Below are 24,604 nucleotides of genomic sequence, written 5' to 3' on the forward strand. Positions count from 1 at the left end.
AGTAAAATTTGGTTTAGTCCTTGCAAAAATCACATGCAGCGGTTTCTGTAGTGTCGTGGTTATCACGTTCGCATCACACGGGAAAGGTCCCCGTTTCGAAACCGGGCGGAAATAGTGCTCTTTGACACATTCAGTAACAACTGTATTTATAACAGATAATAATAATATTTTGGAAATTCAAATACATGCAGTGAATATCAGTAAAATTTGGTTTAGTCCTTGCAAAAATCACATGCAGCAGTTTCTGTAGTGTAGTGGTTATCACATTCGCTTTACACGCGAAAGGTCCTCGGTTCGAAACCGGGCGGAAACAGTGCTCTTCGACATCCAGTAAGAACTGTATTTTTAACAGAGAATAGTTGCTTTCATAAATGCCTTTTTTTGGAAATTCAAATACATGCAGTGAATATCAGTAAAATTTGGTTTAGTCCTTGCAAAAATCACATGCAGCGGTTTCTGTAGTGTAGTGCTTATCACATTCGCTGTACACGCGAAAGGTCCTCGGTTCGAAACCGGGCGGAAACAGTGCTCTTCGACACATCCAGTAAGAACTGTATTTTTAACAGAGAATAGTTGCTTTCATAAATGCCTTTTTTTGGAAATTCAAATACATGCAGTGAATATCAGTAAAATTTGGTTTAGTCCTTGCAAAAATCACATGTAGCGGTTTCTGTAGTGTAGTGGTTATCACGTTCTCATCACACGCGAAAGGTCCCCGGTTTTAAACCGGGTGGAAACAGTGCTCTTTGACACATTCAGTAAGAATTGTATTTATAACAGAGAATACTTGCTTTCATAAAAGCCGTAATTTGGAAATTCAAATACATGCAGTTAATATAAGTAAAATTTGGTTTAGTCCTTGCAAAAATCACATGCAGCAGTTTCTGTAGTGTAGTGGCTATCACATTCGCTTAACACGCGAAAGGTCCCTGTTTTGAAACCGGTTGCAAACAGTGGTCTTTGACACATTCAGTAAGAACTGTATTTATAACAGAGAATAATAATATTTTGGAAATTCAAATACATGCAGTGAATATCAGTAAAATTTGGTTTAGTCCTTGCAAAAATCACATGCGGCGGTTTCTGTAGTGTCGTGGTTATCACGTTCGCATCACACGCGAAAGGTCCCCGTTTCGAAACCGGGCGGAAACAGTGCTCTTTGACATATTCAGTAAGAACTGTTTTTATAACAGAGAATAATAAAATTTTGGAAATTCAAATACATGCAGTGATTATCAGTAAAATTTGGTTTAGTCCTTGCAAAAATCACATGCAGCGGTTTCTGTAGTGTAGTGGTTATCACGTTCTCATCACACGCGAAAGGTCCCCGTTTCGAAACCGGGCGGAAATAGTGCTCTTTGACACATTCAGTAAGAACTGTATTTATAACAGAGAATACTTGCTTTCATAAATGCCGTAATTTGGAAATTCAAATACATGCAGTGAATATCAGTAAAATTTGGTTTAGTCCTTGCAAAAATCACATGCGGCGGTTTCTGTAGTGTCGTGGTTATCACGTTCGCATCACACGCGAAAGGTCCCCGTTTCGAAACCGGGCGGAAACAGTGCTCTTTGACGTATTCAGTAAGAACTGTTTTTATAACAGAGAATAATAAAATTTTGGAAATTCAAATACATGCAGTGATTATCAGTAAAATTTGGTTTAGTCCTTGCAAAAATCACACGCATCAGTAACTGAAGTGTAGTGGCTATACCGTTCGCTTAACACGCGAAAGGTCCCCGGTTCGAAACCGGGCAGAAACATTGCTCTTTGACACAATCAATAAGAACTGTAATTATAATAGAGAATAATTATATTTTGGAGATTCAAATACATGCAGTGAATATCAGTAAAATTTGGTTTAGTCCTTGCAAAAATCACATGCGGCGGTTTCTGTAGTGTCGTGGTTATCACGTTCGCATCACACGCGAAAGGCCCCCGTTTCGAAACCGGGCGGAAACAGTGCTCTTTGACATATTCAGTAAGAACTGTATTCATAACAGAGAATAATAAAATTTTGGAAATTCAAATACATGCAGTGAATATCAGTAAAATTTGGTTTAGTCCTTGCAAAAATCACAGGCATCAGTTTCTGTAGTGTAGTGGCTATCACGTTCGATTAACACGCGAAACGTCCCCGGTTTGAAACCGGGCGGAAACATTGCTCTTTGACACATTCAGTAAGAAGTGTATTTATAACAGAGAATAATTATATTTTGGAGATTCAAATACATGCAGTGAATATCAGTAAAATTAGGTTTAGTCCTTGCAAAAATCACATGCAGTAGTTTCTGTAGTGTAGTGGTTATCACGTTTGCTTCACACGGGCAAGGTCCCCGGTTCGAAACTGGGTGGAAACAATGCTCTTTGACACATTCAGTAAGAACTGTATTTATAACAGAGAATAATAATATTGTGGAAATTCAAATACATGCAGTGAATATCATTTAAATTTGGTTTAGTCCTTGCAAAAATCACATGCTGCAGTTTTTGTAGTGTAGTGGCTATCACGTTCGCTTAATACGCGGAAGGTCACCGTTTCGAAACCGGGCAGAAACAGTGGTCTTTGACACATTCAGTAATAACTGTATTTATAACAGATAATAATAATATTTTGGAAATTCAAATACATGCAGTGAATATCAGTAAACGTTGGATTAGTCCTTGCAAAAAACACATGCAGCAGTTTCTGTAGTGTAGTGGTTATCACATTCGCTTTACCTTGAAAAATCCTTGTTTCGAAACCTGGCGGAAACAGTGCTCTTCGACACATCCACTAAGAACTGTATTTTTAACAGAGAATAGTTGCTTTCATAAATGCCTTTTTTTGGAAATTCAAATACATGCAGTGAATATCAGTAAAATTTGGTTAAGTCCTTGCAAAAATCACATGAAGTAGTTTCTGTAGTGTAGTGGTTGTCACGTTCGCTTCACACGCGAAAGGTCCCCGGTTCGAAACCGGGTGGAAACAATGCTCTTTGACACATTCAGTAAGAACTGTATTTATAACAGAGAATAATAATATTGTGGAAATTCAAATACATGCAGTGAATATCAGTAAAATTTGGTTTAGTCCTTGCAAAAATCACATGCAGCGGTTTCTGTAGTGTAGTGGTTATCACGTTCTCATCACACGCGAAAGGTCCCCGGTTTGAAACCGGGTGGATACAGTGCTCTTTGACACATTCAGTAAGAACTGTATTTATAACAGAGAATACTTGCTTTCATAAATGCCGTAATTTGGAAATTCAAATACATGCAGTGAATATCAGTAAAATTTGGTTTAGTCCTTGCAAAAATCACATGCAGCAGTTTCTGTAGTGTAGTTGCTATCACGTTCGCGTAACACGCGAAAAGTCCCCGGTTCGAAACCGGGTGGAAACAGTGGTCTTTGACACATTCAGTAAGAACTGTATTTATAACAGATAATAATAATATTATGGAGATTCAAATACATGCAGTGAATATCAGTAAAATTTGGTTTAGTCCTTGCAAAAATCACAGGCAGTAGTGTCTGTAGTGTAGTGGTTGTCACGTTTGCTTCACACGTGAAAGGTCCCCGGTTCGAAACCGGGTGGAAACAGTGCTCTTTGACACGTTCAGTAAGAACTGTATTTATAACAGAGAATAGTAATATTTTGTAAATTCAAATACATGCAGTGAATATCAGTAAAATTTGGTTTAGTCCTTGCAAAAATCACATGCGGCGGTTTCTGTAGTGTCGTGGTTATCACGTTCGCATCACACGCGAAAGGTCCCCGTTTCGAAACCGGGCGGAAACAGTGCTCTTTGACATATTCAGTAAGAACTGTTTTTATAACAGAGAATAATAAAATTTTGGAAATTCAAATACATGCAGTGATTATCAGTAAAATTTGGTTTAGTCCTTGCAAAAATCACATGCATCAGTAACTGTAGTGTTGTGGCTATACCGTTCGCTTAACACGCGAAAGTTCCCCGGTTCGCAACCCGGCGGAAACATTGCTCTTTGATACAATCAATAAGAACTGTAATTATAATAGAGAATAATTATATTTTGGAGATTCAAATACATGCAGTGAATATCAGTAAAATTTAGTTTAGTCTTTGCAAAAATCACATGCAGTAGTTTCTGTAATGTAGTGGTTATCACGTTTGCTTCAGATGCGAAAGGTACCCGGTTCGAAAACGGGTGGAAACAATGCTCTTTGACACATTCAGTAAGAACTGTATTTATAACAGAGAATAATAATATTGTGGAAATTCAAATACATGCAGTGAATATCATTAAAATTTGGTTTAGTCAATGCAAAAATCACATGCAGCAGTTTTTGTAGTGTAGTGGCTATCACGTTCGCTTAATACGCGGAATGTCACCGTTTCGAAAACGGGCAGAAACAGTGCTCTTTGACACATTCAGTAAGAACTGTATTTATAACAGAGAATAATAATATTGTGGAAATTCAAATACATGCAGTGAATATCATTAAAATTTGGTTTAGTCAATGCAAAAATCACATGCAGCAGTTTTTGTAGTGTAGTGGCTATCACGTTCGCTTAATACGCGGAAGGTCACCGTTTCGAAAACGGGCAGAAACAGTGCTCTTTGACACATTCAGTAAGAACTGTATTTATAACAGAGAATAATAATATTTTGGAAATTCAAATACATGCAGTGAATATCAGTAAACTTTGGATTAGTCCTTGCAAAAAACACATGCAGCAGTTTCTGTAGTGTAGTGGTTATCACATTCGCTTTAAACGCGAAAGGTCCTCGTTTCGAAACTTGGCGGAAACAGTGCTCTTCAACACATCCAGTAAGAACTGTATTTTTAACAGAGAATAGTTGCTTTCATAAATGCCTTTTTTTGGAAATTCAAATACATGCAGTGAATATCAGTAAAATTTGGTTTAGTCCTTGCAAAAATCACATGCAGTAGTTTCTGTAGTGTAGTGGTTATCACGTTCGCATCACACGCGAAAGGTCCCCGGGTGGAAACAATGCTCTTTGACACATTCAGTAAGAAATGTATTTATAACAGAGAATAATAATATTGTGGAAATTCAAATACATGCAGTGAATATCATTAAAATTTGGTTTAGTCAATGCAAAAATCACATGCAGCAGTTTTTGTAGTGTAGTTGCTATCACGTTCGCTTAACACGCAAAAGGTCCCCGGTTCGAAACCGGGTGGAAACAGTGGTCTTTGACACATTCAGTAAGAACTGTATTTACAACAGTGAATAACAATATTTTGGAAATTCAAATACATGCAGTGAATATCAGTAAAATTTGGTTTAGTCCTTGCAAAAATCACATGCAGTGGTTTCTGTAGTGTAGTGGTTATCACGTTCTCATCACATTTCCATTTCCATTTTACATTTAAGTCATTTAGCAGACGCTCTTATCCAGAGCGACTTACAAATTGGTGCATTCACCTTATGACATCCAGTGGAACAGCCACTTTACAATAGTGCATCTAAATCTTTTAAGGGGGGATGGGGGTGTCTGAAGGATTGCTTTATCCTATCCTAGGTATTCCTTAAAGAGGTGGGGTTTCAGGTGTCTCCGGAAGGTGGTGATTGACTCCGCTGTCCTGGCGTCGTGAGGGAGTTTGTTCCACCATTGGGGTGCCAGAGCAGCGAACAGTTTTGACTGGGCTGAGCGGGAACTGTACTTCCTCAGTGGTAGGGAGGCGAGCAGGCCAGAGGTGGATGAACGCAGTGCCCTTGTTTGGGTGTAGGGCCTGATCAGAGCCTGAAGGTACTGAGGTGCCGTTCCCCTCACAGCTCCGTAGGCAAGCACCATGGTCTTGTAGCGGATGCGAGCTTCAACTGGAAGCCAGTGGAGAGAGCGGAGGAGCGGGGTGACGTGAGAGAACTTGGGAAGGTTGAACACCAGACGGGCTGCGGCGTTCTGGTTGAGTTGTAGGGCTTTAATGGCACAGGCAGGGAGCCCAGCCAACAGCGAGTTGCAGTAATCCAGACGGGAGATGACAAGTGCCTGGATTAGGACCTGCGCCGCTTCCTGTGTGAGGCAGGGTCGTACTCTGCGGATGCAAAAATCACATGCAGCAGTTTCTGTAGTGTAGTGGTTATCACGTTCACTTCACACGTGAAAAGTACCCGATTCGAAACCGGTTGGAGACTGTGCTCTTCGACACATCCAGTAAGAATTTTATTTTTAACAGAGAATAGTTGCTTTCATAAATGCCTTTTTTTGGAAATTCAAATACATGCAGTGAATATCAGTAAAATTTGGTTAAGTCCTTGCAAAAATCACATGCAGCGGTTTCTGAAGTGTCGTGGTTATCACGTTCGCATCACACGCGAAAGGTCCCCGTTTCGAAACCGGGCGGAAACGGTGCTCTTTGACATATTCAGTAAGAACTGTATTTATAACAGAGAATAATAATATTTTGGAAATTCAAATACATGCAGTGAATATCAGTAAAATTTGGTTTAGTCCTTGCAAAATTCACATGCAGTAGTTTCTGTAGTGTAGTGGTTATCACGTTCGCTTAACACGCGAAAGGTCCCCGGTTCGAAACCGGGCGGAAACATTGCTCTTTGACACATTCAGAAAGAACTGTATTTATAACAGAGAATAATAATATTGTGGAAATTCAAATACATGCAGTGAATATCAGTAAAATTTGGTTTAGTCCTTGCAAAAATCACATGCAGAAGTTTCTGTAGTGTAGTGGCTATCACGTTCGCTTAATACGCGGAAGGTCACCGTTTCGAAACCGGGCAGAAACAGTGCTCTTTGACACATTCAGTGAGAACTGTATTTATTACAGAGAATAATAATATTTTGGAAATTCAAATACATGCAGTGAATATCAGTAAAATTTGGTTTAGTTATTGCAAAAATCACATGCAGCGGTTTCTGTAGTGTAGTGATTATCACGTTCTCATCACACGCGAAAGGTCCTCGGTTCGAAACCGGGCGGAAACAGTACTCTTCGACACATCCAGTAAGAACTGTATTTTTAACAGAGAATAGTTGCTTTCATAAATGCCATAATTTGGAAATTCAAATACATGCTGTTAATATCAGTAAAATTTGGTTTAGTCCTTGCAAAAGTCACATGCAGTAGTTTCTGTAGTGTAGTGGTTATCACGTTCGCTTCACACGCGAAAAGTCCCCGATTCGAAACCGGTTGGAGACTGTGCTCTTCGACACATCCAGTAAGAACTTTATTTTTAACAGAGAATAGTTGCTTTCATAAATGCCTTTTTTTGGAAATTCAAATACATGCAGTGAATATCAGTAAAATTTGGTTTAGTCCTTGCAAAAATCACATGCAGCAGTTTCTGTATTGTGTGGCTATCAGGTTCGCTTAACACGCGAAAGGTCCCCTGTTCGAAACCGGGTGGAAACAGTGGTCTTTGACATATTCAGTAAGAACTGTATTTATAACAGAGAATAATAATATTTTGGAAATTCAAATACATGCAGTGAATATCAGTAAAATTTGGTTTAGTCCTTGCAAAAATCACATGCAGCGGTTTCTGTAGTGTCGTGGTTATCACGGTCGCATCACACGCGAAAGGTCCCCGTTTCGAAACCGGGCGGAAACGGTGCTCTTTGACATGTTCAGTAAGAACTGTATTTATAACAGAGAATAATAATATTTTGGAAATTCAAATACATGCAGTGAATATCAGTAAAATTTGGTTTAGTCCTTGCAAAAAGCGCAGGCAGCAGTTTCTGTAGTGTAGTGGCTATCACGTTCGCTTAACACGCTAAAAGTCCCCGGTTCGAAACCGGGTGGAGACAGTGCTCTTTGACACATCCAGTAAGACCTGTATTCATAACAGAGAATAGTTGCTTTCATAAATGCCTTATTGTGCAGTGAATATCAGTAAAATGTGGTTTAGTCCTTGCAGAAATCACATGCAGCAGTTTCTGTAGTGTAGTAGTTATCACATTCGCATCACATGTGAAAGGTTCCCGGTTCGAAACCGGGCGGAAACAGTGCTCTTTGACACGTTCAGTAAGAACTGTATTTATAACAGAGAATAATAATATTTTGGAAATTCAAATACATGCAGTGAATATCAGTGAACTTTGGATTAGTCCTTGCAAAAAACACATGCAGCAGTTTCTGTAGTGTAGTGGTTATCACATTCGCTTTACACGCGAAAGGACCTCGATTCGAAACCGGATGGAAACAGTGCTCTTCGACACATCCAGTAAGAACTGTATTTTTAACAGAGAATAGTTGCTTTCATAAATGCCGTAATTTGGAAGTTCAAATACATGCAGTTAATATCAGTAAAATTTGGTTTAGTACTTGCAAAAGTCACATGCAGTAGTTTCTGTAGTGTAGTGGTTATCACGTTCGCTTCACACGCGAAAAGTCCCCGATTCGAAACCGGTTGGAGAATGTGCTCTTCGACACATCCAGTAAGAACTTTATTTTTAACAGAGAATACTTGCTTTCATTACTGCCTTTTTTTGGAAATTCAAATACATGCAGTGAATATCAGTAAAATTTGGTTTAGTCCTTGCAAAAATCACAGGCAGCAGTTTCTGTAGTGTAGTGGCTATCACGTTCGCTTAACACGCGAAAGGTCCCCGGTTCAAAACCAGTTGGAAACATTGCTCTTTGACACATTCAGAAAGAACTGTATTTATAACAGAGAATAATAATATTTTGGAAATTCAAATACATGCAGTGAATATCAGTAAACTTTGGATTAGTCCTTGCAAAAAACACATGCAGCAGTTTCTGTAGTGTAGTGGTTATCAAATTCGCTTTACACGCGAAAGGTCATCGGTTCGAAACCGGGCGGAAACAGTGCTCTTCGACACATCCAGTAAGATCTGTATTTTTAACAGAGAATAGTTGCTTTCATAAATGCCTTTTTTTGGAAATTCAAATACATGCAGTGAATATCAGTAAAATTTGGTTTAGTCCTTGCAAAAATCACGTGCAGTAGTTTCTGTAGTGTAGTGGTTATCACTTTCGCTTCACACGCGAAAAGTCCCAGGTTCGAAACCGGGCGGAAACAGTACTCTTCGACACATCCAGTAAGAACTGTATTTTTAACAGAGAATAGTTGCTTTCATAAATGCCATAATTTGGAAATTCAAATACATGCTGTTAATATCAGTAAAATTTGGTTTAGTCCTTGCAAAAGTCACATGCAGTAGTTTCTGTAGTGTAGTGGTTATCACGTTCGCTTCACACGCGAAAAGTCCCCGATTCGAAACCGGTTGGAGACTGTGCTCTTCGACACATCCAGTAAGAACTTTATTTTTAACAGAGAATAGTTGCTTTCATAAATGCCTTTTTTTGGAAATTCAAATACATGCAGTGAATATCAGTAAAATTTGGTTTAGTCCTTGCAAAAATCACATGCAGCAGTTTCTGTAGTGTAGTTGCTATCACGTTCGCGTAACACGCGAAAAGTCCCCGGTTCGAAACCGGGTGGAAACAGTGGTCTTTGACACATTCAGTAAGAACTGTATTTATAACAGATAATAATAATATTATGGAGATTCAAATACATGCAGTGATTATCAGTAAAATTTGGTTTAGTCCTTGCAAAAATCACATGCATCAGTAACTGTAGTGTTGTGGCTATACCGTTCGCTTAACACGCGAAAGTTCCCCGGTTCGCAACCCGGCGGAAACATTGCTCTTTGATACAATCAATAAGAACTGTAATTATAATAGAGAATAATTATATTTTGGAGATTCAAATACATGCAGTGAATATCAGTAAAATTTAGTTTAGTCTTTGCAAAAATCACATGCAGTAGTTTCTGTAATGTAGTGGTTATCACGTTTGCTTCAGATGCGAAAGGTACCCGGTTCGAAAACGGGTGGAAACAATGCTCTTTGACACATTCAGTAAGAACTGTATTTATAACAGAGAATAATAATATTGTGGAAATTCAAATACATGCAGTGAATATCATTAAAATTTGGTTTAGTCAATGCAAAAATCACATGCAGCAGTTTTTGTAGTGTAGTGGCTATCACGTTCGCTTAATACGCGGAATGTCACCGTTTCGAAAACGGGCAGAAACAGTGCTCTTTGACACATTCAGTAAGAACTGTATTTATAACAGAGAATAATAATATTGTGGAAATTCAAATACATGCAGTGAATATCATTAAAATTTGGTTTAGTCAATGCAAAAATCACATGCAGCAGTTTTTGTAGTGTAGTGGCTATCACGTTCGCTTAATACGCGGAAGGTCACCGTTTCGAAAACGGGCAGAAACAGTGCTCTTTGACACATTCAGTAAGAACTGTATTTATAACAGAGAATAATAATATTTTGGAAATTCAAATACATGCAGTGAATATCAGTAAACTTTGGATTAGTCCTTGCAAAAAACACATGCAGCAGTTTCTGTAGTGTAGTGGTTATCACATTCGCTTTAAACGCGAAAGGTCCTCGTTTCGAAACTTGGCGGAAACAGTGCTCTTCAACACATCCAGTAAGAACTGTATTTTTAACAGAGAATAGTTGCTTTCATAAATGCCTTTTTTTGGAAATTCAAATACATGCAGTGAATATCAGTAAAATTTGGTTTAGTCCTTGCAAAAATCACATGCAGTAGTTTCTGTAGTGTAGTGGTTATCACGTTCGCATCACACGCGAAAGGTCCCCGGGTGGAAACAATGCTCTTTGACACATTCAGTAAGAAATGTATTTATAACAGAGAATAATAATATTGTGGAAATTCAAATACATGCAGTGAATATCATTAAAATTTGGTTTAGTCAATGCAAAAATCACATGCAGCAGTTTTTGTAGTGTAGTTGCTATCACGTTCGCTTAACACGCAAAAGGTCCCCGGTTCGAAACCGGGTGGAAACAGTGGTCTTTGACACATTCAGTAAGAACTGTATTTACAACAGTGAATAACAATATTTTGGAAATTCAAATACATGCAGTGAATATCAGTAAAATTTGGTTTAGTCCTTGCAAAAATCACATGCAGTGGTTTCTGTAGTGTAGTGGTTATCACGTTCTCATCACATTTCCATTTCCATTTTACATTTAAGTCATTTAGCAGACGCTCTTATCCAGAGCGACTTACAAATTGGTGCATTCACCTTATGACATCCAGTGGAACAGCCACTTTACAATAGTGCATCTAAATCTTTTAAGGGGGGATGGGGGTGTCTGAAGGATTGCTTTATCCTATCCTAGGTATTCCTTAAAGAGGTGGGGTTTCAGGTGTCTCCGGAAGGTGGTGATTGACTCCGCTGTCCTGGCGTCGTGAGGGAGTTTGTTCCACCATTGGGGTGCCAGAGCAGCGAACAGTTTTGACTGGGCTGAGCGGGAACTGTACTTCCTCAGTGGTAGGGAGGCGAGCAGGCCAGAGGTGGATGAACGCAGTGCCCTTGTTTGGGTGTAGGGCCTGATCAGAGCCTGAAGGTACTGAGGTGCCGTTCCCCTCACAGCTCCGTAGGCAAGCACCATGGTCTTGTAGCGGATGCGAGCTTCAACTGGAAGCCAGTGGAGAGAGCGGAGGAGCGGGGTGACGTGAGAGAACTTGGGAAGGTTGAACACCAGACGGGCTGCGGCGTTCTGGTTGAGTTGTAGGGCTTTAATGGCACAGGCAGGGAGCCCAGCCAACAGCGAGTTGCAGTAATCCAGACGGGAGATGACAAGTGCCTGGATTAGGACCTGCGCCGCTTCCTGTGTGAGGCAGGGTCGTACTCTGCGGATGCAAAAATCACATGCAGCAGTTTCTGTAGTGTAGTGGTTATCACGTTCACTTCACACGTGAAAAGTACCCGATTCGAAACCGGTTGGAGACTGTGCTCTTCGACACATCCAGTAAGAATTTTATTTTTAACAGAGAATAGTTGCTTTCATAAATGCCTTTTTTTGGAAATTCAAATACATGCAGTGAATATCAGTAAAATTTGGTTAAGTCCTTGCAAAAATCACATGCAGCGGTTTCTGAAGTGTCGTGGTTATCACGTTCGCATCACACGCGAAAGGTCCCCGTTTCGAAACCGGGCGGAAACGGTGCTCTTTGACATATTCAGTAAGAACTGTATTTATAACAGAGAATAATAATATTTTGGAAATTCAAATACATGCAGTGAATATCAGTAAAATTTGGTTTAGTCCTTGCAAAATTCACATGCAGTAGTTTCTGTAGTGTAGTGGTTATCACGTTCGCTTAACACGCGAAAGGTCCCCGGTTCGAAACCGGGCGGAAACATTGCTCTTTGACACATTCAGAAAGAACTGTATTTATAACAGAGAATAATAATATTGTGGAAATTCAAATACATGCAGTGAATATCAGTAAAATTTGGTTTAGTCCTTGCAAAAATCACATGCAGAAGTTTCTGTAGTGTAGTGGCTATCACGTTCGCTTAATACGCGGAAGGTCACCGTTTCGAAACCGGGCAGAAACAGTGCTCTTTGACACATTCAGTGAGAACTGTATTTATTACAGAGAATAATAATATTTTGGAAATTCAAATACATGCAGTGAATATCAGTAAAATTTGGTTTAGTTATTGCAAAAATCACATGCAGCGGTTTCTGTAGTGTAGTGATTATCACGTTCTCATCACACGCGAAAGGTCCTCGGTTCGAAACCGGGCGGAAACAGTACTCTTCGACACATCCAGTAAGAACTGTATTTTTAACAGAGAATAGTTGCTTTCATAAATGCCATAATTTGGAAATTCAAATACATGCTGTTAATATCAGTAAAATTTGGTTTAGTCCTTGCAAAAGTCACATGCAGTAGTTTCTGTAGTGTAGTGGTTATCACGTTCGCTTCACACGCGAAAAGTCCCCGATTCGAAACCGGTTGGAGACTGTGCTCTTCGACACATCCAGTAAGAACTTTATTTTTAACAGAGAATAGTTGCTTTCATAAATGCCTTTTTTTGGAAATTCAAATACATGCAGTGAATATCAGTAAAATTTGGTTTAGTCCTTGCAAAAATCACATGCAGCAGTTTCTGTATTGTGTGGCTATCAGGTTCGCTTAACACGCGAAAGGTCCCCTGTTCGAAACCGGGTGGAAACAGTGGTCTTTGACATATTCAGTAAGAACTGTATTTATAACAGAGAATAATAATATTTTGGAAATTCAAATACATGCAGTGAATATCAGTAAAATTTGGTTTAGTCCTTGCAAAAATCACATGCAGCGGTTTCTGTAGTGTCGTGGTTATCACGGTCGCATCACACGCGAAAGGTCCCCGTTTCGAAACCGGGCGGAAACGGTGCTCTTTGACATGTTCAGTAAGAACTGTATTTATAACAGAGAATAATAATATTTTGGAAATTCAAATACATGCAGTGAATATCAGTAAAATTTGGTTTAGTCCTTGCAAAAAGCGCAGGCAGCAGTTTCTGTAGTGTAGTGGCTATCACGTTCGCTTAACACGCTAAAAGTCCCCGGTTCGAAACCGGGTGGAGACAGTGCTCTTTGACACATCCAGTAAGACCTGTATTCATAACAGAGAATAGTTGCTTTCATAAATGCCTTATTGTGCAGTGAATATCAGTAAAATGTGGTTTAGTCCTTGCAGAAATCACATGCAGCAGTTTCTGTAGTGTAGTAGTTATCACATTCGCATCACATGTGAAAGGTTCCCGGTTCGAAACCGGGCGGAAACAGTGCTCTTTGACACGTTCAGTAAGAACTGTATTTATAACAGAGAATAATAATATTTTGGAAATTCAAATACATGCAGTGAATATCAGTGAACTTTGGATTAGTCCTTGCAAAAAACACATGCAGCAGTTTCTGTAGTGTAGTGGTTATCACATTCGCTTTACACGCGAAAGGACCTCGATTCGAAACCGGATGGAAACAGTGCTCTTCGACACATCCAGTAAGAACTGTATTTTTAACAGAGAATAGTTGCTTTCATAAATGCCGTAATTTGGAAGTTCAAATACATGCAGTTAATATCAGTAAAATTTGGTTTAGTACTTGCAAAAGTCACATGCAGTAGTTTCTGTAGTGTAGTGGTTATCACGTTCGCTTCACACGCGAAAAGTCCCCGATTCGAAACCGGTTGGAGAATGTGCTCTTCGACACATCCAGTAAGAACTTTATTTTTAACAGAGAATACTTGCTTTCATTACTGCCTTTTTTTGGAAATTCAAATACATGCAGTGAATATCAGTAAAATTTGGTTTAGTCCTTGCAAAAATCACAGGCAGCAGTTTCTGTAGTGTAGTGGCTATCACGTTCGCTTAACACGCGAAAGGTCCCCGGTTCAAAACCAGTTGGAAACATTGCTCTTTGACACATTCAGAAAGAACTGTATTTATAACAGAGAATAATAATATTTTGGAAATTCAAATACATGCAGTGAATATCAGTAAACTTTGGATTAGTCCTTGCAAAAAACACATGCAGCAGTTTCTGTAGTGTAGTGGTTATCAAATTCGCTTTACACGCGAAAGGTCATCGGTTCGAAACCGGGCGGAAACAGTGCTCTTCGACACATCCAGTAAGATCTGTATTTTTAACAGAGAATAGTTGCTTTCATAAATGCCTTTTTTTGGAAATTCAAATACATGCAGTGAATATCAGTAAAATTTGGTTTAGTCCTTGCAAAAATCACGTGCAGTAGTTTCTGTAGTGTAGTGGTTATCACTTTCGCTTCACACGCGAAAAGTCCCAGGTTCGAAACCGGGCGGAAACAGTACTCTTCGACACATCCAGTAAGAACTGTATTTTTAACAGAGAATAGTTGCTTTCATAAATGCCATAATTTGGAAATTCAAATACATGCTGTTAATATCAGTAAAATTTGGTTTAGTCCTTGCAAAAGTCACATGCAGTAGTTTCTGTAGTGTAGTGGTTATCACGTTCGCTTCACACGCGAAAAGTCCCCGATTCGAAACCGGTTGGAGACTGTGCTCTTCGACACATCCAGTAAGAACTTTATTTTTAACAGAGAATAGTTGCTTTCATAAATGCCTTTTTTTGGAAATTCAAATACATGCAGTGAATATCAGTAAAATTTGGTTTAGTCCTTGCAAAAATCACATGCAGCGGTTTCTGAAGTGTCGTGGTTATCACGTTCGCATCACACGCGACAGGTCCCCGTTTCGAAACCGGGCGGAAACGGTGCTCTTTGACATATTCAGTAAGAACTGTATTTATAACAGAGAATAATAATATTTTGGAAATTCAAATACATGCAGTGAATATCAGTAAAATTTGGTTTAGTCCTTGCAAAAATCACATGCAGTAGTTTCTGTAGTGTAGTGGTTATCACGTTCGCTTAACACGCGAAAGGTCCCCGGTTCGAAACCGGGCGGAAACATTGCTCTTTGACACATTCAGAAAGAACTGTATTTATAACAGAGAATAATAATATTGTGGAAATTCAAATACATGCAGTGAATATCAGTAAAATTTGGTTTAGTCCTTGCAAAAATCACATGCAGAAGTTTCTGTAGTGTAGTGGCTATCACGTTCGCTTAATACGCGGAAGGTCACCGTTTCGAAACCGGGCAGAAACAGTGCTCTTTGACACATTCAGTGAGAACTGTATTTATTACAGAGAATAATAATATTTTGGAAATTCAAATACATGCAGTGAATATCAGTAAAATTTGGTTTAGTTCTTGCAAAAATCACATGCAGCGGTTTCTGTAGTGTAGTGATTATCACGTTCTCATCACACGCGAAAGGTCCTCGGTTCGAAACCGGGCGGAAACAGTACTCTTCGACACATCCAGTAAGAACTGTATTTTTAACAGAGAATAGTTGCTTTCATAAATGCCATAATTTGGAAATTCAAATACATGCTGTTAATATCAGTAAAATTTGGTTTAGTCCTTGCAAAAGTCACATGCAGTAGTTTCTGTAGTGTAGTGGTTATCACGTTCGCTTCACCCGCGAAAAGTCCCCGATTCGAAACCGGTTGGAGAATGTGCTCTTCGACACATCCAGTAAGAACTTTATTTTTAACAGAGAATACTTGCTTTCATTACTGCCTTTTTTTGGAAATTCAAATACATGCAGTGAATATCAGTAAAATTTGGTTTAGTCCTTGCAAAAATCACATGCAGCAGTTTCTGTATTGTGTGGCTATCAGGTTCGCTTAACACGCGAAAGGTCCCCGGTTCGAAACCGGGTGGAAACAGTGGTCTTTGACATATTCAGTAAGAACTGTATTTATAACAGAGAATAATAATATTTTGGAAATTCAAATACATGCAGTGAATATCAGTAAAATTTGGTTTAGTCCTTGCAAAAATCACAGGCAGCAGTTTCTGTAGTGTAGTGGCTATCACGTTCGCTTAACACGCGAAAGGTCCCCGGTTCAAAACCGGGTGGAAACATTGCTCTTTGACACATTCAGAAAGAACTGTATTTATAACAGAGAATAATAATATTTTGGAAATTCAAATACATGCAGTGAATATCAGTAAACTTTGGATTAGTCCTTGCAAAAAACACATGCAGCAGTTTCTGTAGTGTAGTGGTTATCAAATTCGCTTTACACGCGAAAGGTCATCGGTTCGAAACCGGGCGGAAACAGTGCTCTTCGACACATCCAGTAAGATCTGTATTTTTAACAGAGAATAGTTGCTTTCATAAATGCCTTTTTTTGGAAATTCAAATACATGCAGTGAATATCAGTAAAATTTGGTTTAGTCTTTGCAAAAATCAAGTGCAGTAGTTTCTGTAGTGTAGTGGTTATCACGTTCGCTTCACACGCGAAAAGTCCCAGGTTCGAAACCGGGTGGAGACAGTGCTCTTCGACACATCCAGTAAGAACTGTATTTATAACAGAGAATAGTTGCTTTCATAAATGCCTTATTGTGCAGTGAATATCAGTAAAATGTGGTTTAGTCCTTGCAAAAATCACATGCAGTGGTTTCTGTAGTGTAGTGGTTATCAAGTTCTCATCACACGTGAAAGGTCCCCGGTTCGAAACCGGGCGGAAACAGTGCTCTTTGACACATTCAGTAAGAACTGTATTTATAACAGAGAATACCTGCTTTCATAAATGCCGTAATTTGGAAATTCAAATACATGCAGTGAATATCAGTAAAATTTGGTTTAGTCCTTGCAAAAATCACATGCAGCAGTTTCTGTAGTGTAGTTGCTATCGCGTTTGCTTCACACGTGAAAGGTCCCCGGTTCGAAAACGGGTGGAAACAATGCTGTTTGACACATTCAGTAAGAACTGTATTTATAACAGAGAATAATAATATTGTGGAAATTCAAATACATGCAGTGAATATCAGTAAAATTTGGTTTAGTCCTTGCAAAAATCACATGCAGAAGTTTCTGTAGTGTAGTGGCTATCACGTTCGATTAATACGCGGAAGGTCACCGTTTCGAAACCGGGCAGAAACAGTGCTCTTTGACACATTCAGTGAGAACTGTATTTATTACAGAGAATAATAATATTTTGGAAATTCAAATACATGCAGTGAATATCAGTAAAATTTGGTTTAGTCCTTGCAAAAATAACATGCAGCGGTTTCTGTAGTGTCGTGGTTATCACGTTCGCATCACACGCGAAAGGTCCCCGTTTCGAAACCGGGCGGAAAAAGTGCTCTTTGACATATTCAGTAAGAACTGTATTTATAACAGAGAATAATAATATTTTGGAAATTCAAATACATGCAGTGAATATCAGTAAAATTTGGTTTAGTCCTTGCAAAAATCACATGCACCAGTTTCTGTAGTGTAGTGGTAATCACGTTCGCTTTAAACTTGAAAGGTCCCCGGTTCGAAAACGGGCGGAAACAGTGGTCTTTGACACATTCAGTAAGAACTGTATTTATAACAGAGAATAATAATATTTTGGAAATTCAAATACATGTAGTGAATATCAGTAAAATTTGGTTTAGTCCTTGCAAAAAATCACATGCAGTTGTTTCTGTAGTGTAGTGGTTATCACGTTCTCATCACACGCGAAAGGTCCCCGGTTTGAAACCGGGTGGAAACAGTGCTCTTTGACACATTCAGTAAGAACTGTATTCATAACAGAGAATACTTACTTTCATGAATGCCGTAATTTGGAATTTCAAATACATGCAGTGAATATCAGTAAAATTTGGTTTAGTCCTTGCAAAAATCACATGCAGTGGTTTCTGTAGTGTAGTGGGTATCACGTTCGCTTAACACGCGAAAGGTCCCCGGTTCGAAACCGGGTGCAAACAGTGGTCTTTGACACATTCAGTAAGAACTGTATTTATAACAGAGAATAATAATATTTTGGAAATTCAAATACATGTAGTGAATATCAGTAAAATTTGGTTTAGTTCTTGCAAAAATCACATGCAGCGGTTTCTGTAGTGTAGTGGTTATCACGTTCTCATCACAGGCGAAAGGTCCCCGGTTTGAAACCGGGTGGAAACAGTGCTCTTTGACACATTCAGTAAGAACTGTATTTATAACAGAGAATAATAATATTTTGGAAATTCAAATACATGCAGTTAATATCAGTAAAATTTGGTTTAGTCCTTGCAAAAATTACAGGCAGCTGTTTCTGTAGTGTAGTGGCTATCACGTTCGCTTAACACGCGTAAGGTCCCCGGTTCGAAACCGGGCGGAAACAGTGCTCTTTGACACATTCAGTAAGAACTGTATTTATAACAGAGAATAATAATATTTTCGAATTTCAAATACATGCAGTGAATATCAGTAAAATTTGGTTTAGTCCTTGCAAAAATCACATGCAGCATATTCTGTAGTGTAGTGGCTATCACGTTCGCTTAACACGCGAAAGGTCCCCGGTTCGAAACCGGGTGGAAAAATTGCTCTTTGACACATTCAGTAAGAACTGTATTTATAACAGAGAATAATAATATTTTGGAAATTCAAATACATGTAGTGAATATCAGTAAACTTTTGATTAGTCCTTGCAAAAAACACATGCAGCAGTTTCTGTAGTGTAGTGGTTATCACATTCGCTTTACACGCGAAAGGTCCTCGGTTCGAAACCGCGCGGAAACAGTGCTTTTCTACACATCCAGTAAGAACTGTATTTTTAACAGAGAATAGTTGCTTTCATAAATGCCTTTTTTTGGAAATTCAAATACATGCAGTGAATATCAGTAAAATTTGGTTTAGTCCTTGCAAAAATTCACATGCAGTTGTTTCTGTAGTGTAGTGGTTATCACGTTCTCATCACACGCGAAAGGTCCCCGGTTGGAAACCGGGTGCAAACAGTGGTCTTTGACACATTCAGTAAGAACTGTATTTATAACAGAGAATAATAATATTTTGGAAATTCAAATACATGTAGTGAATATCAGTAAAATTTGGTTTAGTCCTTGCAAAAATCACATGCAGCGGTTTCTGTAGTGTAGTGGTTATCACGTTCTCATCACACGTGAAAGGTCCCCGGTTTGAAACAGGGTGGAAACAGTGCTCTTTGACACATTCGGTAAGAACTGTATTCATAACAGAGAATACTTACTTTCATGAATGCCGTAATTTGGAATTTCAAATACATGCAGTGAATATCAGTAAAATTTGGTTTAGTCCTTGCAAAAATCACATGCAGTGGTTTCTGTAGTGTAGTGGGTATCACGTTCGCTTAACACGCGAAAGGTCCCCGGTTCGAAACCGGGTGCAAACAGTGGTCTTTGACACATTCAGTAAGAACTGTATTTATAACAGAGAATAATAATATTTTGGAAATTCAAATACATGTAGTGAATATCAGTAAAATTTGGTTTAGTTCTTGCAAAAATCACATGCAGCGGTTTCTGTAGTGTAGTGGTTATCACGTTCTCATCACAGGCGAAAGGTCCCCGGTTTGAAACCGGGTGGAAACAGTGCTCTTTGACACATTCAGTAAGAACTGTATTTATAACAGAGAATAATAATATTTTGGAAATTCAAATACATGCAGTTAATATCAGTAAAATTTGGTTTAGTCCTTGCAAAAATTACAGGCAGCTGTTTCTGTAGTGTAGTGGCTATCACGTTCGCTTAACACGCGTAAGGTCCCCGGTTCGAAACCGGGCGGAAACAGTGCTCTTTGACACATTCAGTAAGAACTGTATTTATAACAGAGAATAATAATATTTTCGAATTTCAAATACATGCAGTGAATATCAGTAAAATTTGGTTTAGTCCTTGCAAAAATCACATGCAGCATATTCTGTAGTGTAGTGGCTATCACGTTCGCTTAACACGCGAAAGGTCCCCGGTTCGAAACCGGGTGGAAAAATTGCTCTTTGACACATTCAGTAAGAACTGTATTTATAACAGAGAATAATAATATTTTGGAAATTCAAATACATGTAGTGAATATCAGTAAACTTTTGATTAGTCCTTGCAAAAAACACATGCAGCAGTTTCTGTAGTGTAGTGGTTATCACATTCGCTTTACACGCGAAAGGTCCTCGGTTCGAAACCGCGCGGAAACAGTGCTTTTCTACACATCCAGTAAGAACTGTATTTTTAACAGAGAATAGTTGCTTTCATAAATGCCTTTTTTTGGAAATTCAAATACATGCAGTGAATATCAGTAAAATTTGGTTTAGTCCTTGCAAAAATTCACATGCAGTTGTTTCTGTAGTGTAGTGGTTATCACGTTCTCATCACACGCGAAAGGTCCCCGGTTGGAAACCGGGTGCAAACAGTGGTCTTTGACACATTCAGTAAGAACTGTATTTATAACAGAGAATAATAATATTTTGGAAATTCAAATACATGTAGTGAATATCAGTAAAATTTGGTTTAGTCCTTGCAAAAATCACATGCAGCGGTTTCTGTAGTGTAGTGGTTATCACGTTCTCATCACACGTGAAAGGTCCCCGGTTTGAAACAGGGTGGAAACAGTGCTCTTTGACACATTCGGTAAGAACTGTATTTATAACAGAGAATAATTGCTTTCATAAATGCTGTAATTTGGAAATTCAAATACATGCAGTGAATATCAGTAAAATTTGGTTTAGTCCTTGTAAAAATCACATGCAGCAGTTTCTGTATTGTGTGGCTATCAGATTCGCTTAACACACGAAAGGTCCCAGGTTCGAAACCGGGCGGAAACAGTGCTCTTTGACACATTCAGTAAGAACTGTATTTATAACAGAGAATAAGACTATTTTGGAAATCTAAATACATGCAGTGAATATCAGTAAAATTTGGTTTAGTCCTTGCAAAAATCACATGCAGCGGTTTCTGTAGTGTAGTGGTTATCACGTTCTCATCACACGCGAAAGGTCCCCGGTCTGAAGCCGGGTGGAAACAGTGCTCTTTGACACATTCAGTAAGAACTGTATTCATAACAGAGAATACTTGCTTTCATAAATGCCGTAATTTGGAAATTCAAATACATGCAGTTAATATCAGTAAAATTTGGTTTAGTCCTTGCAAAAATCACATGCAGCAGTTTCTGTAGTGTAGTGGATATCACGTTCGCTTAACACGCGGAAGGTCACCGTTTCGAAGCCGGGCAGAAACAGTGGTCTTTGACACATTCAGTAAGAACTGTATTTATAACAGAGAATAATAATATTTTGGAAATTCAAATACATGCAGTGAATATAAGTAAAATTTGGTTTAGTCCTTGCAAAAATCACATGCAGCGGTTTTTGTAGTGTAGTGGTTATCACGTTCTCGTCACACGCGAAAGGTCCCCGGTTTGAAACCGGGTCCAAACAGTGCTCTTTGATAAATTCAGTAAGAACTGTATTTATAACAGAGAATAATACTATTTTGGAAATTCAAATACATGCAGTTAATATCAGTAAAATTTGGTTTAGTCCTTGCAAAAATCACAGGCAGCGGTTTCTGTAGTGTAGTGGTTATCATGTTCTCATCACACGCGAAAGGTCCCCGGTTTGAAACCGGGTGGAAACAGTGCTCTTCGACACATCCAGTAAAAACTGTAATTTTAACAGAGAATAGTTGCTTTCATAAATGCCTTTTTTTGGAAATTCAAATACATGCAGTGAATATCAGTAAAATTTAGTTTAGTCCTTGCAAAAAATCACATGCAGTTGTTTCTGTAGTGTAGTGGTTATCACGTTCTCATCACACGCGAAAGGTCCCTGGTTTGAAACCGGGTGGAAACAGTGCTCTTTGACACATTCAGTAAGAACTGTATTCATAACATAGAATACTTACTTTCATGAATGCCGTATTTTGGAATTTCAAATACATGCAGTGAATATCAGTAAAATTTGGTTTAGTCCTTGCAAAAATCACATGCAGTGGTTTCTGTAGTGTAGTGGGTATCACGTTCGCTTAACACGCGAAAGGTCCCCGGTTCGAAACCGGGTGCAAACAGTGGTCTTTGACACATTCAGTAAGAACTGTATTTATAACAGAGAATAATAATATTTTGGAAATTCAAATACATGTAGTGAATATCAGTAAAATTTGGTTTAGTTCTTGCAAAAATCACATGCAGCGGTTTCTGTAGTGTAGTGGTTATCACGTTCTCATCACAGGCGAAAGGTCCCCGGTTTGAAACCGGGTGGAAACAGTGCTCTTTGACACATTCAGTAAGAACTGTATTTATAACAGAGAATAATAATATTTTGGAAATTCAAATACATGCAGTTAATATCAGTAAAATTTGGTTTAGTCCTTGCAAAAATTACAGGCAGCTGTTTCTGTAGTGTATTGGCTATCACGTTCGCTTAACACGCGTAAGGTCCCCGGTTCGAAACCGGGCGGAAACAGTGCTCTTTGACACATTCAGTAAGAACTGTATTTATAACAGAGAATAATAATATTTTCGAATTTCAAATACATGCAGTGAATATCAGTAAAATTTGGTTTAGTCCTTGCAAAAATCACATGCAGCATATTCTGTAGTGTAGTGGCTATCACGTTCGCTTAACACGCGAAAGGTCCCCGGTTCGAAACCGGGTGGAAAAATTGCTCTTTGACACATTCAGTAAGAACTGTATTCATAACAGAGAATAATAATATTTTGGAAATTCAAATACATGTAGTGAATATCAGTAAACTTTTGATTAGTCCTTGCAAAAAACACATGCAGCAGTTTCTGTAGTGTAGTGGTTATCACATTCGCTTTACACGCGAAAGTTCCTGGTTCGAAACCGCGCGGAAACAGTGCTTTTCTACACATCCAGTAAGAACTGTATTTTTAACAGAGAATAGTTGCTTTCATAAATGCCTTTTTTTGGAAATTCAAATACATGCAGTGAATATCAGTAAAATATGGTTTAGTCCTTGCAAAAATTCACATGCAGTTGTTTCTGTAGTGTAGTGGTTATCACGTTCTCATCACACGCGAAAGGTCCCCGGTTGGAAACCGGGTGCAAACAGTGGTCTTTGACACATTCAGTAAGAACTGTATTTATAACAGAGAATAATAATATTTTGGAAATTCAAATACATGTAGTGAATATCAGTAAAATTTGGTTTAGTCCATGCAAAAATCACATGCAGCGGTTTCTGTAGTGTAGTGGTTATCACGTTCTCATCACACGTGAAAGGTCCCCGGTTTGAAACAGGGTGGAAACAGTGCTCTTTGACACATTCAGTAAGAACTGTATTTTTAACAGAGAATAGTTGCTTTCATAAATGCCTTTTTTTGGAAATTCAAATACATGCAGTGAATATCAGTAAAATTTGGTTTAGTCCTTGTAAAAATCACATGCAGCAGTTTCTGTATTGTGTGGCTATCAGATTCGCTTAACACACGAAAGGTCCCAGGTTCGAAACCGGGCGGAAACAGTGCTCTTTGACACATTCAGTAAGAACTGTATTCATAACAGAGAATAAGACTATTTTGGAAATCTAAATACATGCAGTGAATATCAGTAAAATTTGGTTTAGTCCTTGCAAAAATCACATGCAGCGGTTTCTGTAGTGTAGTGGTTATCACGTTCTCATCACACGCGAAAGGTCCCCGGTCTGAAGCCGGGTGGAAACAGTGCTCTTTGACACATTCAGTAAGAACTGTATTCATAACAGAGAATACTTGCTTTCATAAATGCCGTAATTTGGAAATTCAAATACATGCAGTTAATATCAGTAAAATTTGGTTTAGTCCTTGCAAAAATCACATGCAGCAGTTTCTGTAGTGTAGTGGATATCACGTTCGCTTAACACGCGGAAGGTCTCCGTTTCGAAGCCGGGCAGAAACAGTGGTCTTTGACACATTCAGTAAGAACTGTATTTATAACAGAGAATAATAATATTTTGGAAATTCAAATACATGCAGTGAATATAAGTAAAATTTGGTTTAGTCCTTGCAAAAATCACTTGCAGCAGTTTCTGTAGTGTAGTGGTTATCACGTTCTCGTCACACGCGAAAGGTCCCCGGTTTGAAACCGGGTCTAAACAGTGCTCTTTGATAAATTCAGTAAGAACTGTATTTATAACAGAGAATAATAATATTTTGGAAATTCAAATACATGCAGTTAATATCAGTAAAATTTGGTTTAGTCCTTGCAAAAATCACAGGCAGCGGTTTCTGTAGTGTAGTGGTTATCATGTTCTCATCACACGCGAAAGGTCCCCGGTTTGAAACCGGGTGGAAACAGTGCTCTTTGACACATTCAGTAAGAACTGTATTTATAACAGAGAATACTTGCTTTCATAAATGCTGTAATTTGGAAATTCAAATACATGCAGTGAATATCAGTAAAATTTGGTTTAGTCCTTGTAAAAATCACATGCAGCAGTT

At 38.6% G+C, this 24,604-nt stretch overlaps 20 non-coding genes across 20 annotated transcripts; all 20 read left to right on the forward strand.

Annotated features, from left to right (window-relative positions):
• The first annotated feature begins 240 nt into the window (after positions 1–240).
• trnav-uac (transfer RNA valine (anticodon UAC)) lies at positions 241–313 on the forward strand. The gene has a single exon. It is a non-coding gene; the product is annotated as a tRNA-Val (tRNA).
• A 2,586-nt stretch (positions 314–2,899) lies between these two features.
• trnav-cac (transfer RNA valine (anticodon CAC)) lies at positions 2,900–2,972 on the forward strand. The gene has a single exon. It is a non-coding gene; the product is annotated as a tRNA-Val (tRNA).
• A 3,498-nt stretch (positions 2,973–6,470) lies between these two features.
• Positions 6,471–6,543, forward strand: trnav-aac (transfer RNA valine (anticodon AAC)). Its single transcript has one exon. It is a non-coding gene; the product is annotated as a tRNA-Val (tRNA).
• Positions 6,544–8,931: 2,388 nt separating this feature from the next.
• On the forward strand, positions 8,932–9,004 carry trnav-cac (transfer RNA valine (anticodon CAC)). The gene has a single exon. It is a non-coding gene; the product is annotated as a tRNA-Val (tRNA).
• Positions 9,005–12,119: 3,115 nt separating this feature from the next.
• trnav-aac (transfer RNA valine (anticodon AAC)) lies at positions 12,120–12,192 on the forward strand. The gene has a single exon. It is a non-coding gene; the product is annotated as a tRNA-Val (tRNA).
• A 2,388-nt stretch (positions 12,193–14,580) lies between these two features.
• trnav-cac (transfer RNA valine (anticodon CAC)) lies at positions 14,581–14,653 on the forward strand. The gene has a single exon. It is a non-coding gene; the product is annotated as a tRNA-Val (tRNA).
• A 554-nt stretch (positions 14,654–15,207) lies between these two features.
• On the forward strand, positions 15,208–15,280 carry trnav-aac (transfer RNA valine (anticodon AAC)). The gene has a single exon. It is a non-coding gene; the product is annotated as a tRNA-Val (tRNA).
• A 951-nt stretch (positions 15,281–16,231) lies between these two features.
• trnav-aac (transfer RNA valine (anticodon AAC)) lies at positions 16,232–16,304 on the forward strand. Its single transcript has one exon. It is a non-coding gene; the product is annotated as a tRNA-Val (tRNA).
• A 340-nt stretch (positions 16,305–16,644) lies between these two features.
• trnav-cac (transfer RNA valine (anticodon CAC)) lies at positions 16,645–16,717 on the forward strand. Its single transcript has one exon. It is a non-coding gene; the product is annotated as a tRNA-Val (tRNA).
• Positions 16,718–18,067: 1,350 nt separating this feature from the next.
• Positions 18,068–18,140, forward strand: trnav-aac (transfer RNA valine (anticodon AAC)). Its single transcript has one exon. It is a non-coding gene; the product is annotated as a tRNA-Val (tRNA).
• Positions 18,141–18,465: 325 nt separating this feature from the next.
• trnav-aac (transfer RNA valine (anticodon AAC)) lies at positions 18,466–18,538 on the forward strand. The gene has a single exon. It is a non-coding gene; the product is annotated as a tRNA-Val (tRNA).
• Positions 18,539–18,664: 126 nt separating this feature from the next.
• On the forward strand, positions 18,665–18,737 carry trnav-aac (transfer RNA valine (anticodon AAC)). The gene has a single exon. It is a non-coding gene; the product is annotated as a tRNA-Val (tRNA).
• Positions 18,738–18,863: 126 nt separating this feature from the next.
• On the forward strand, positions 18,864–18,936 carry trnav-uac (transfer RNA valine (anticodon UAC)). The gene has a single exon. It is a non-coding gene; the product is annotated as a tRNA-Val (tRNA).
• A 555-nt stretch (positions 18,937–19,491) lies between these two features.
• On the forward strand, positions 19,492–19,564 carry trnav-aac (transfer RNA valine (anticodon AAC)). The gene has a single exon. It is a non-coding gene; the product is annotated as a tRNA-Val (tRNA).
• Positions 19,565–19,889: 325 nt separating this feature from the next.
• Positions 19,890–19,962, forward strand: trnav-aac (transfer RNA valine (anticodon AAC)). The gene has a single exon. It is a non-coding gene; the product is annotated as a tRNA-Val (tRNA).
• Positions 19,963–20,088: 126 nt separating this feature from the next.
• On the forward strand, positions 20,089–20,161 carry trnav-aac (transfer RNA valine (anticodon AAC)). Its single transcript has one exon. It is a non-coding gene; the product is annotated as a tRNA-Val (tRNA).
• A 126-nt stretch (positions 20,162–20,287) lies between these two features.
• trnav-uac (transfer RNA valine (anticodon UAC)) lies at positions 20,288–20,360 on the forward strand. The gene has a single exon. It is a non-coding gene; the product is annotated as a tRNA-Val (tRNA).
• A 1,794-nt stretch (positions 20,361–22,154) lies between these two features.
• trnav-aac (transfer RNA valine (anticodon AAC)) lies at positions 22,155–22,227 on the forward strand. The gene has a single exon. It is a non-coding gene; the product is annotated as a tRNA-Val (tRNA).
• A 524-nt stretch (positions 22,228–22,751) lies between these two features.
• trnav-aac (transfer RNA valine (anticodon AAC)) lies at positions 22,752–22,824 on the forward strand. The gene has a single exon. It is a non-coding gene; the product is annotated as a tRNA-Val (tRNA).
• A 126-nt stretch (positions 22,825–22,950) lies between these two features.
• Positions 22,951–23,022, forward strand: trnav-uac (transfer RNA valine (anticodon UAC)). The gene has a single exon. It is a non-coding gene; the product is annotated as a tRNA-Val (tRNA).
• The last annotated feature ends 1,582 nt before the right edge of the window (positions 23,023–24,604 follow it).

The sequence above is a fragment of the Salvelinus fontinalis genome, chromosome 37 (assembly GCF_029448725.1).
Source record: "Salvelinus fontinalis isolate EN_2023a chromosome 37, ASM2944872v1, whole genome shotgun sequence".
Lineage (NCBI taxonomy): Eukaryota > Metazoa > Chordata > Actinopteri > Salmoniformes > Salmonidae > Salvelinus > Salvelinus fontinalis.